The sequence below is a fragment of the Phyllobates terribilis genome, unplaced genomic scaffold (genome assembly GCF_046119375.1).
Source record: "Phyllobates terribilis strain yellow unplaced genomic scaffold, ASM4611937v1 Scaffold_51__1_contigs__length_9155689, whole genome shotgun sequence".
Taxonomy (NCBI): domain Eukaryota; kingdom Metazoa; phylum Chordata; class Amphibia; order Anura; family Dendrobatidae; genus Phyllobates; species Phyllobates terribilis.
This window is the reverse complement of record NW_027362811.1, coordinates 6,813,122-6,824,145: the sequence shown is the minus strand read 5'-3', so window position 1 is coordinate 6,824,145 and position 11,024 is coordinate 6,813,122. Positions and strand designations below refer to the sequence as shown.

Genomic DNA, 11,024 nt, shown 5'->3' with positions numbered 1-11,024 from the left:
GGAGATGGGAATACACATTTCAGTTAAATAAAAAAAAGTTCCCAAAGCTGGATAGCCCCATAAAGCTAACCATACGCATGACATATGAGATACCCGTGGTCTGAATGGTTATTTGGCTATTTCTCCTGACTCCCACCTATTCTGCTGAACAGTCATGTGGTTTTAATGGGGAGAGAGGAGAAAGTCGGTACTGGACACCTCCGGCAGCGGGTTATCTCCCCTGAGAACCAAAAGACCGGGTATTGAAATCCCATCTGCCCGATCCTTCTGGCCCTGACATCCTCTATCGGGGGAGAGTCAGGAGACCCCCATACACATCAGTGGGTAGGCCGGTCCTGCTGCAATCGTCAGGTTTAAACTATTTTAATCCAATGTGTATGGGGACTGAATCTTTACTTTAAAGCTTTGCTTTTCTATTTTCTCACATAGACACTAATACAAATGGCGCCTGACCCAATACTTTAATGACATCTTTATCATATTGTGCATTTTCGCTTTAGCTTTTTCTTCCTGTCCAGCGACTAAATGCTAGAAATTCTCTCTGAGACTAAAGATCCTCTGCGGGTCCAACCACATCTAAAGAAGGGCTTTGAAGGCATCGCAAAGCTGGAGCTCCTTCCTAACCTGGACATCAAAGCCATGTACAGCACCGAGGGGGAACGCGTAGAGCTCATCCAGACCATCTCCACCTCCGAGGCTCGGGGGGCCGTGGAGAAGTGGCTCATCCAAGGGGAAGATGTCATGTTAAGGAGCGTGCATGATGTTATTGCTCGGTCACGAATGGTACGGATCTACCTACAGACCAAAAGCATTAATTGGAACTAATCTAGTCTATATATATAATCGTCTTATCCCGTCTGTCTGTGTGTCTGTGTGTCTGTCTGTCCAGGAAATCCCGCGTCGCTCATTGGTCCGGCAGCGGCCAATCAGCGCCGGGGGATTTCTAAAAAAAGATGGCGGCCGTTAGCGGCTCATCTGCGGGACGGAGCTGAGCGGCGATGCAGCCGGGAGATGACCGGCGCAAGGCGCTCATCTCCCGGCCGGCAACAGCAGAAGGAACCCGACCGACGGACCCATCTGCGGGATGGAGATGCAGCCGGAAGATGAGCGCCGCGAGGCGCTCATCTCCCGGCCGGTAGCAGCGGAAGGACCGCCGGCGTCGCTGACCTCCATGCGGAAGGGAGGACCGGGGAGCGGCGCTGCGGGTCGGGATACTTCTGCTGTGAGCGCCCGCTATGTCCCGGGTTCTCGCAGCGGAAGTAGCCGCACAGGCAGCGCCGCTCCCCGGTCCTCACCAAGACGATTCGATGATTGATCGCGGTCTTCGGACCCGACCAATCACTGATCTTAGCGCAAAACTTAAACACCGCTGTGCTGATTGGTCGCCGACGCTACCCGCGACCAATCACCGATCTTGGCTCCACATTTAAACACCGCTGTGGTGATTGGTCGCGGCCGATATTTAAATTTGGCGCCAAAATCGGTGATTGGTCGCGGCCGATATTTCAATTTGGCGCCCAAATCGGTGATTGGTCGCGGTCAGCGTCCGCGACCAATCAGCACAATAGTGTTTAACTTTGGCGCCAAGATCAGTCATTGGTCGCGGGCCAAGACAGCGACCAATCACCGATTTGTGCGGCACTTTTAAATAGCGTCCGTGACCAATTGGATGTCAGCGCCGCTCCCCGGTCCTCCCTTCACACCCTAGCCGCATGGATGTCAGCGCCGCTCCCCGGTCCTCCCTTCACACCCTAGCCGCATGGATGTCAGCGGCGCTGCCTGTGCGGATACTTCCGCTCCGAGAACCCGGGACATGAGCGGGCGCTCGCAGCAGAAGTATCTGGACTCGCAGCGCCGCTCCCCGGTCCTCCCTTAACACCCTAGCCGCTGATGTCCCCACTGTATCCGCATGGTCTTACAAAGGTCCGGACATTTGTGTTAAAAATCGCTGATTGGTCGCTGGCGCTGCCCGCCACCAATCACCGATTTGGGCGCCAAATTTAAATATCAGCCGCGACCAATCAGCACAGCGGTGTTTAAATGTGGAGCCAAGATCGGTGATTGGTCGCGGCCGATATTTAAATTTGGCGCCCAAATCGGTGATTGGTCGCGGGCAGCGCCAGCGACCAATCAGCGATTTTTAACACATATGTCCGGACCTTTGTAACACCATGCGGATACTGTGGGGACATCAGCGGCTAGGGTGTGAAGGGAGGACCGGGGAGCGGCACTGCGGGTCGGGATACTTCTGCTCCGAGCGCCCGCTCATGTCCCGGGTTCTCGGAGCGGAAGTATCCGCACAGGCAGCGCCGCTGACATCCATGCGGCTAGGGTGTGAAGGGAGGAACGGGGAGCGGCGCTGACATCCAATTGGTCGCGGACGCAATTTAAAAGTGCCGCACAAATCGGTGATTGGTCGCGGTCTTGGCCCACAACCAATCACGGATCTTGCCGCAAAAGTTAAACACTACGGTGCTGATTGGTCGCGGACGCTGACAGCGACCAATCACCGATTTTGGCGCCACATTCAAATATCGGCCGCGACCAATCACCGATCTTGGCTCCACATTTAAACACCGCTGTGCGGATTGGTCGCGGACGCTATTTAAATGTGGCACCAAAATCGGTGATTGGTCGCGCCCAGCGTCGGCGACCAATCAGCACAGCGGTGTTTAAATGTGGAGCCAAGATCGGTGATTGGTCGCGGCCGATATTTGAATGTGGCGCCCAAATCGGTGATTGGTCGCTGTCAGCGTCCGCGACCAATTAGCACCGTAGTGTTTAACTTTGGCCGCAAGATCAGTGATTGGTTGCGGGCCAAGTCGGCGATCAATCACCGATTTGTGCGGCACATTTAAATAGCGGCCGCGACCAATTGGATGTCAGCGCCGCTCCCCGGTGCTCCCTTCACGCCCTAGCCGCATGGATGTCAGCGCCGCTGCCTGTGCGGATACTTCCGCTCCGAGAACCCGGGACATGAGCGGGCGCTCGCAGCAGAAGTATCCCGACCCGCAGCGCCGCTCCCCGGTCCTCCCTTCACACCCTAGCCGCTGATGTCCCCACAGTATCCGCATGGTGTTACAAAGGTCCGGACATTTGTGTTAAAAATCGCTGATTGGTCGCTGACGCTGCCGCCGACCAATCACCGATTTAGGCGCCAAATTTAAATATCGGCCGCGACCAATCACCGATCTTGGCTCAACATTTAAACACCGCTGTACTGATTGGTCGCGGACGCTATTTAAATGTGCCGCCAAAATTGGTGATTGGTCGCGCACAGCGTCGGCGACCAATCAGCACAGCGGTGTTTGAATTTGCCGCCAAGATCGGTGATTGGTCGCGGCCAGCGCCAGCGACCAATCAGCGATTTTTAACACAGATGTCCTGACCTTTGTAACACCATGCGGATACTGTGGGGACATCAGTGGCTAGGGTGTGAAGGGAGGACCGGGGAGCGGCGCTGCGAGTCCGGATACTTCTGCTGCGAGCGCCCGCTCATGTCCCGGGTTCTTGCAGCGGAACTATCCGCACAGGCAGCGGCGCTGACATCCATGCGGCTAGGGTGTGAAGGGAGGACCGGGGAGCGGCGCTGACATCCAATTGGTCGCGGCCGCTATTTAAATTTAAATGTGGCGCCAAAATCGGTGATTGGTCGCGCCCAGCGTCGGCGACCAATCAGCACAGCGGTGTTTAAATGTGGAGCCAAGATCGGTGATTGCTCGCGGCCGATATTTAAAATTGGCGCCCAAATCGGTGATTGGTTGCGGGCAGCGCCAGCGACCAATCAGCGATTTTGAACACAAATGTCCGGACCTTTGTAACACCCTGCGGATACTGTGGGGACATCAGCGGCTAGGGTGTGAAGGGAGGACCGGGGAGCGGCGCTGCGGGTCGGGATACTTCTGCTCCGAGCGCCCGCTCATGTCCCGGGTTCTCGCAGCGGAAGTAGCCGCACAGGCAGGGGCGCTCCCCTGTCCTCTCTAATACGATTCCGCTCCCCGCTCCTCACCAATACGATTCGCTGATTGGTCGCGCTCTCCACACCCGACCAATCAGTGATCTTGGCGCTAAAGTTAAACACCGCTCTGCTGATTGGTCGCGTCCGCTGCCCGCAACCAATCACCGATTTGGGCGCCACATTTAAATAGCGGCCGCGACCATTCACCGATCTTGCCGCCACATTTAAACACTGCTGTGCTGATTGGACGCGGACGCCGGACGCGTCCAATCAACGAGATTGGCGCCAAATTTAAGCAACGCTCTGCTGATTGATCGCGGTCGCTGGCCGAGATCAATCAGCAGTATTGGCGCAAAATGTAAACAACGCTCTGCTGATTGGTCGCGGTTGTCGGCCATGACCAGTCAGCAGTATTGGCGCCAAATTTAAACCTCACTCTGCTGATTGGTCGCAACCACCGGCCGCGACCAATCTGCGTTTTTGGTGCCAAATTTAAACAACGCTCTGCTGATTGGTCACGGTCGCCGGCCGAGACCAATCAGCAGCATTGGGGCCAAATGTAAACCCCGCTGTGCTGATTGGTCGCCGGCAAAGACCCATCAGCATTATTGGTGCCAAATTTAAACCCTGCTCTGCTGATTGGTCGCAGCCGCCAGCCGCGACCAATCAGCGAGATTGGCGCCAAATTTAAACGCCGCTCTGCTGATTGGTCGCGGCCGCCATCCGCGACCAATCAGCGAGATTGGCGCCAAATTTAAACAACGCTCTGCTGATTGTTCGCTGTCGCCGGCCTCGACCAATCAGCGATTTTGGCGCCAAATTTAAAGAATGCTCTGCTGTTTGGTCACGGCCGGCGACCAATCTGTGATTTTGGCGCCGAATTTAAACCCCGCTCTGCATCGCTCTACTGATTGGTCGCGGTCGGCGGCCATGACCAGTCAGCAGTATTGGCGCCAAATTTAAACACCGCTCGGCTGATTGGTCGCGACTAATCAGCGATTTTGGTGCCAAATTTAAACACGCTCTCCAGTCCTCACTAACACGGTTCGCTGATTGGTCGCGGCCGCCGCCCGCGACCAATCATCGATATTGCCGCCAAATTTAAACACCGCTTTGCTGATTGGTCGCGGTTGCCGAACGCGACCAATCAGCGATTTTGGCGCCAAATTTAAACACAGCTCTGCTGATTGCACCCGGTCGGCCGCATACCTATTCTAGAATACCCGATGCATTAGAATCGGGCCACCATCTAGTTCTTTTATATTTGTATAAGATTATTTGGCGGCAGTGAATGATTTGTGGATGATGTATCTCTTGCAATAGAGCCAGGTAGCAGATCTTCTACCTGCAATCGGTAGAAATGAATTTGCTAGATAATACTAGTAAGGTTGTCCCTCTCTTAAATGCTTCTGTCAACGTAATTTAACTTTCTTTTTTAAAAGGCATACCCTGCGACTGCAAGAAAAGACTGGGTGAGGGAATGGCCGGGACAGGTCGTGCTCTGTGTGTCTCATGTTCTGGACAAGTGAAGTGCATGAAGCTATCGGCAGTGGCCCGGAGGTACGGCATAAGCTCCTTTACTGATCAAGGTTGCTTCACTATAAACAGTCATGGCCGGAAGTGTTGGCACCCTTGAAGTTGTTCCAGAAAATGAAGTATTTTTCCATAAAAAATTGCATGTGTATTTTCTGTTATACACATGTTTATTTCCTTTGTATGTATTGGAACAACACAAAAAAAGGCAAATTGGATATAATTTCACACAAAACCCCATAAATGGGTCGGACAAAATTGTTGGCATCTTTCCAAAATTGTGGGTAAACAATTTTGTTTCAAGCATGTGATGCTCGTTCAAAGTCACCTGTGGCAAGTAAAAGGTGCGGGCAATATGAAAATCACACCTGAAACCTGATACAAAGGGGAAAATTTGACGCAGTCTTTGCGTTGTTACGTGCCACACTAAGCAGGGAGAACAGAAAGAGGAGAAGAGAACTGTCTGAGGACTTGAGAACCAAAATTGTTGACTAATATCTTCTTTTTGTGTTGTTCCAATATACACAAATGAAATAAACATGTGAACAACAAAACGTGTAATTGTAATAATTTTCTGGGAGAAATACATATATATACATTCATAGACAGACTTCATGAGTTCTCCTGCTAATAGACTGTCATACCCAGAGACGCAGCTTATAGGAGTTTCCAGGGGGGGATATACCATTGGTGCAACAGAGGTAAGGGGACCCACATTCACATCCAAAGATGCAAGCAGCTTATTTCACAGTACGTTATTAGACTGCAAAGAGCCCATGTAGTGTTGTTGCCCAGGGGTCTTCTCCTGGGGGTTGCAGTTGTACAGCGGCTCAATATCTTGAAGGTACCCAAAAGGCTCCATAGTATTGTTGGGATTTTGCATTGATTCATGCATCTTGTCTAGAGATGCGCAACTAAATTTGCAGGACCTTGGTCTAAGAGAGCAGGTTAGTAGTCTGTGGCTGTTGGATGGGAGCCTTGCTAACCGCCTCTTACATGCCGGCATCCCTGGCTCCTCTTTTGATTAGCCGGCCAGGCGTGATGTCATTTGTGCCTCACACCACAACTATGACATCGACATCAAAAGAGGAGCTGGAGATGCCGGTTCACGGGGCTCCGGTCCTGCGGCCGTGGAATACTGACCGGACTGTTGGACCAGAGTCCTGCAAATCCATTTGCTCATCTCTACTCTCGTCATATCTACCAATAAGGGAAGACATTGTATGGGATTTCCCATAATACCAGCATAAAATTAATCCATCTGCATTGAGTTTTCCATGCTGTTTGTAGCAGGGTTTTATAGAGGTACATCTGGGTATTTGGAGCAATTTGCGAGGAGGCAAATTGTCCCAGCAGACTCGCAGCACATTGGGGGCTCTCGTCACCATAGAGGGGCACGCTCGTGACGTGGTCAGGGAAATGATCGAAACAGGTTTGTGCAAACATCATGGCTGGCAGCAAACTTTCCAATACCATGTTCTATTTATTATACACTACATGGAGAAAGGTATTGTGCCCCCTCCACATTACACCTACAGGGGCTTTTATGGCCTCCTATTCTAATCCATATCCAGGATGTTAATATGGAGTCCGTCCCTCTACAGATATCACAGCTCAGTATGCCGAGCACCTTCATACATTTCACCATATTCCCATGTTCTTTCCATATCTATGTTATGTTCCCTCCTCTTTTCTTTGAGTTTTCATAGGACACAATTGATCTTGTCACAGTAAAGCAATCTTGGGGTGTACTTACAATGACGTCTATGGGGCAGTAGTCATTTCTGCATATTGAGATGGTGGTCCCTATATAGGAATGTTTTGGCATCTGTAGGTGTAGGCATCCCCTGTATATGACTCATTGCCACAATTGATCTTCTTTATAGTCAGTGGTTTGGATGGCCTAGGTGCGGTTTGTAATATTTTCTATCAATGGTGTGTGTGCCCTCCTCTGTGCAGTGTCGTTCTATAACCATGGATGGACTAATAAAGGGGTTTTATGTCAATTCCTTTAATGACCTTTTGTTCGGTTTCTTTGTAGGTATTATGTCATTCTCCGAGTGGTCAGCCATTCTAAGCCTGAGCAGACATATGGCAATGTAATTGATGTGTGCCTGACATTGTTCTTCCCTATGTGGCGGTGACATATTTATGCTGCCATTCTCCAGTATTTGTTCTAATTAATCATCCTAAAGGTGTTTAGTGGGGTTGAGGTTGAGAACGTGTGGGAAACAGTTCTGCTCTTCTATTCCCTTAGGGTTGGAAGCTACAATTGTTTAAAATGTCTTGTGCTGAAGCATTAAGATATCTTTTCACTGGAACTAAGGGGCCTAGACCACCCCCTAAAAACAAGGCCATACCTCCACCACCAAACTGCCCAGCGGGCACAATGCAGTTAATAGGGTAACGTTCTCCTGGCATTCACCAAATCCAGACTCGTCCATCAGATGCCAGATAGAGAAGTGTGATCCGTCACTGCACAGAACAGGTCTCCTCCAGAGTCCTGTGGTGGCGGCTTCACACCACTCCATCCGACGCTCGGCATCGTGCTTGGTGATGTAAGGCTGCATGCAGCTGCTCGGCCATAAAGCTCCAGGCGGGGGCGCAGTGTTTGTGGTGATGTTGTTACCAAAGTAGATCTGGACTCTGCAGTTATGGAGTCAGGAGAGCGTTCTGCCCTCTGCTCCTCAGCACTCAGTGACCCCGCTCTGTAATGTTCTGGGGTCTCCTGAGTTGCTGCAGTTCCTTCCACTCCTTAATAATATCACTCACATGTGATGGGGGAAGATTTAGGAGGGAAGAAATGTAATATCCAGACTTGTTACCCCGGTGGCTCCTATTACAGGACCGCGCTGGTATCAGAGAGCTCTGCACCACCAGCCGTTCTGTCATATGTTAGTAACAGCACACAGCATGGGAGGGCGGATGTTATACACCGGGGGGCGTGGGGATTGATGTTATACACTGGTGGGGGGCGAGAGTCTTAATGTTATACAAGGCCAAGGGGCCAGATGTTATACCCTAGGGGTACGAGGGGCTAGATGTTATACTGTCCGAGGGCTGGATGTTATACACTGAGGAGCAAGGGGACGGATATTATATATCGGGGTGAGGGGACGGATATTATACACCGGGGGGCGTGGGGACGGATATTATACACCAGGTGCGAGGGGACAGATATTATACACCAGGTGCGAGGGGACGGATATTATACACCAGGGGTGAGGGGACGGATATTATACACCAGGGGCGGGGGGACGGATATTATACACCAGGGGTGAGGGGACGGATATTATACACCAGGGGCGGGGGGACGGATATTATACACCAGGGGCGAGGGGACAGATATTATACACCAGGGGCGGGGGGACGGATATTATACACCAGGGGTGAGGGGACGGATATTATACACCAGGGGCGGGGGGACGGATATTATACACCAGGGGCGAGGGGACGGATATTATATACCGGGGTGAGGGGACGGATATTATACACCGGGGTGAGGGGACAGATATTATACACCGGGGGGCGTGGGGACGGATATTATACACCAGGGGCGAGGGGACGGATATTATACACCAGGGGCGAGGGGACGGATATTATACACCAGGGGTGAGGGGACAGATATTATACACCAGGTGCGAGGGGACGGATATTATACACCAGGGGTGAGGGGACGGATATTATACACCAGGGGCGAGGGGACGGATATTATACACCAGGGGCGGGGGGACGGATATTATACACCGGGGCGAGGGGACGGATATTATACACCGGGGGGGCGAGAGGCCAGATGTTATACACAAGGGGGAGGGAGCGAGGGGACAGATGTTATACACCGGGGCTGGGGGCCGGATATTATGCAAAGAAGGGCTTGGGGTTGGATGTTATACAGTGGGGTTGAGGGGATGGATTTTATACACTGGCGGGGGGGGGCGAGGGGACGGATGTTATACACCAAGGGGAGGGAGCGAGGGGACAGATGTTATACACCGGGGGGAGGGAGCGAGGGGACGGATATTATACACCGGGGGGGCGAGAGGCCGGATGTTATACACCAGGGGGAGGGAGCGAGGGGACAGATGTTATACACCGGGGCTGGGGGCCGGATGTTATACCCTGGGGGCCAGATGTTATGCAATGGAGCGCTTGGGGTTGGATGTTATACAGTGGGGTTGAGGGGATGGATTTTATACACTGGCGGGGGGGGCGAGGGGAGAGATGTTATACTAAACTAGGGGCGAGGGGTGGATGTTATACACCGGGGGAGGCGAGAGGCCGGATTTTATAAACTGGGGGCTGAGAGTCCGGATGTTATACACCGTGGGCAATGGGACTAAATGAAAAAAGCAGAATTCGGTGACTAGGAGTTTTGTCCTATAATGTATGTGCATTTGCCTTCCCTTTAGAAACTCTCCCTTGTGATTCTGCAGTGTCTTAGAGGTTGACTATCTTTTCCTACATTCCTCAGGAGTTTCTCATGAACAGACTTCCGGTGGCTTGCCCAACTCCGCTATTACTGGGAGAATGAGAATGCGAGAGTGCGAATCATCAACTGCAATGTGAAGTCCGCCTATGAGTACCTGGGCAGCTCCCCACGCCTGGTCATCACTCCGCTCACTGACCGATGCTAGCGGACTCTGCTATGATGTGATGGGTTATGCTCAGAAATGTTTTTGACTTTTGTATGATGCATGAAACTTATTAGCAATTATTATTGATATTTCATACCAGTTCTTTCATGTTTCATTGGTAGATCGGTGCTTTTTATCTAAATCTTGGTGGAGCTCCAGAAGGTCCGGCCGGCACAGGAAAAACTGAGACCACCAAAGATTTGGCCAAGGCGCTGGCCGTGCAGTGTGTGGTCTTTAACTGCTCTGATGGTTTGGACTACATAGCAATGTCAAAGGTACATACAATGTTAAGCTGCTCCATTGCAGATAATAAACTGACTCCATCCGATGTTCTGCTGACATCTTTTGATTATATAGTACAGACCAAAAGTTTGGACACACATTCTCATTTAAAGATTTTTCTGTATTTTCATGACTATGAAAATTGTACATTCACACTGAAAGCATCAAAACTATGAATTAACACATGTGGAATTATATACTTAACAAAAAAGTGTGAAACAACTGAAAATATGTCTTATAGTCTAGGTTCTTCAAAGTAGCCAAGAGGTAGTCACCGGAAATGGTTTTCACTTCACAGATGTGCCCTGTCAGGTTTAATAAGTGGGATTTCTTGCCTTATAAATGGGGTTGGGACCATCAGTTGTGTTGTGCAGAAGTCAGGTGAATACACAGCTGATAGTCCTACTGAATAGACTGTTAGAATTTGTATTATGGCAAGAAAAAAGCAGCTAAGTAAAGAAAAACGAGTGGCCATCATTACTTTAAGAAATGAATGTCAGTCAGTCCGAAAAATTGGGAAAACTTTGAAAGTGTCCCCAAGTACAGTTGCAAAAACCATGAAGCGCTACAAAGTAACTGGGTCACATGAGGACCGCCCCAGTAAAGGAAGACCAAGA

At 50.9% G+C, this 11,024-nt stretch overlaps 1 long non-coding RNA gene across 1 annotated transcript; it reads left to right on the top strand.

The window, feature by feature from the left end:
* The first annotated feature begins 536 nt into the window (after positions 1 to 536).
* On the top strand, positions 537 to 10,548 carry LOC141191728 (uncharacterized). The gene is made up of 3 exons (XR_012265447.1): positions 537 to 783; positions 5,401 to 5,518; positions 9,963 to 10,548. It is a non-coding gene; the product is annotated as an uncharacterized lncRNA (long non-coding RNA).
* The last annotated feature ends 476 nt before the right edge of the window (positions 10,549 to 11,024 follow it).